The 1,800-nt window shown below is 38.3% G+C and overlaps 1 non-coding gene across 1 annotated transcript; it reads right to left on the reverse strand.

Annotated features, from left to right (window-relative positions):
- Nucleotides 1–868: 868 nt before the first annotated feature.
- Nucleotides 869–940, reverse strand: TRNAD-GUC. Its single transcript has one exon. It is a non-coding gene; the product is annotated as a tRNA-Asp (tRNA).
- Between the last annotated feature and the right edge of the window lie 860 nt (nucleotides 941–1,800).

Raw genomic sequence — 1,800 nt, forward strand, 5'->3', positions numbered from 1 at the left:
ATATTATATGTTAACACACAAGATTTTATAAACCAAACTTTCTTTTCAAACTACCGTTGTTGGGGATCGAACCCAAACTACCGGCATGACAGGTTCACCGCTGTCCAATTTCGAGTTCCGTTAAAATTAAGGAAAGAAAACAAACTAAAATCGCCGTTGTCGGGGATCGAATCCGGGTCACCTGCGTGACAGGCAGGAATACTCACCACGATACTACAACGACTCATAAAAAATAAATTATTTCTTAACGCTCTAGATTTTACCAATCGTCTTTAGAAAAAGCGATCCATTGTCAACGCTCTAGATTTTATCAATCGAAGATTCGGAACAAGTAATCCAAATTCAAATCCGGTGAAAATTGTCAAAAGAAAATTAAACTTATTATTGTCGGGGTTCAAACTCATGTCTATCGAGTGACAAGCGGGAATACTCACTACTGTATTACATCGACCTCTGAAAAATATATTATTTGTAAACACACGGGAGAAAAAGGAATCCAATCCCGAATTTCAAATTCGAAAGAAAACTAAAAACAGTCTGCTGCGGCGGATCAAAACAAGATTAAACTTGTTGTTCGGAATCAAACTCATGTCACTCGAGTGCAAGCAGGAATGCTCGCCCTTGAATTACAACGACCTTTGGAACATAATAACTCGAGTGACAAGCCGAAATACTCACCACTGTACCACTACAACGACCTCTGAAAACATATTATATGTTAACACACAAGATTTCATAAACAATTGTTTAGCCGACTTTCTTTTCAAACTACCGTTGTTGGGGTTCGATCCCAAACTACCGGCATGACAGGTTCACCGCTGTCCAATTTCGAGTTCCGTTAAAATTACGGAAAGAAAACAACTAAAATCGCCGTTGCCGGGGATCGAACCCGGGTCACCTGCGTGACAGGCAGGAATACTCACCACTATACTACAACGACTCATAAAAAATAAATTATGTCTTAACGCTCCAAATTTTACCAATCGTCTTTAGAAAAAGCGACCCATTGTCAACGCTCTAGATTTTATCAATCGAAGATTCGGAACAAGTAATCCAAATTCAAATCCGGTGAAAATTGTCAAAAGAAAATTAAACTTATTATTGTCGGGGTTCAAACTCATGTCTATCGAGTGACAAGCGGGAATACTCACTACTGTATTACATCGACCTCTGAAAAATATATTATTTGTAAACACACGGGAGAAAAAGGAATCCAATCCCGAATTTCAAATTCAAAAGAAAATTAAAAACAGTCTGCTGCGGCGGATCAAACTCGCAGGAATACTCACCACTCTACAACGACGACTTTGAACAATATAATATTTGTTAACACATCAGATTTTATCAATCGCCGTTACAAAAAGTAATCCAATTTTGAATGCGACTAAAATTGTCAAAACAAGATTAAACTTGTTGTTGTTCGGGATCAAACTCATGTCACTCGAGTGCAAGCAGGAATGCTCGCCCTTGTATTACAACGACCTTTGGAACATAATAACTCGAGTGACAAGCGGAAATACTCACCACTGTACCACTACAACGACCTCTGAAAACATATTATATGTTAACACACAAGATTTCATAAACAATTGTTTAGCCGACTTTCTTTTCAAACCACCGTTGTTGGGGTTCGATCCCAAACTACCGGCATGACAGGTTCACCGCTGTCCAATTTCGAGTTCCGTTAAAATTACGGAAAGAAAAGAACTATATTCAAAATAATTACGTATTTACAAAATACCGTCTCAATTCATCCTATTTCATCAGATCCGGGATGTGATATGGTTCCGAAGGATGAAC

Source organism: Cucurbita maxima, unplaced genomic scaffold, assembly GCF_002738345.1.
Source record: "Cucurbita maxima cultivar Rimu unplaced genomic scaffold, Cmax_1.0 Cma_Scf00383, whole genome shotgun sequence".
Classification (NCBI taxonomy): domain Eukaryota; kingdom Viridiplantae; phylum Streptophyta; class Magnoliopsida; order Cucurbitales; family Cucurbitaceae; genus Cucurbita; species Cucurbita maxima.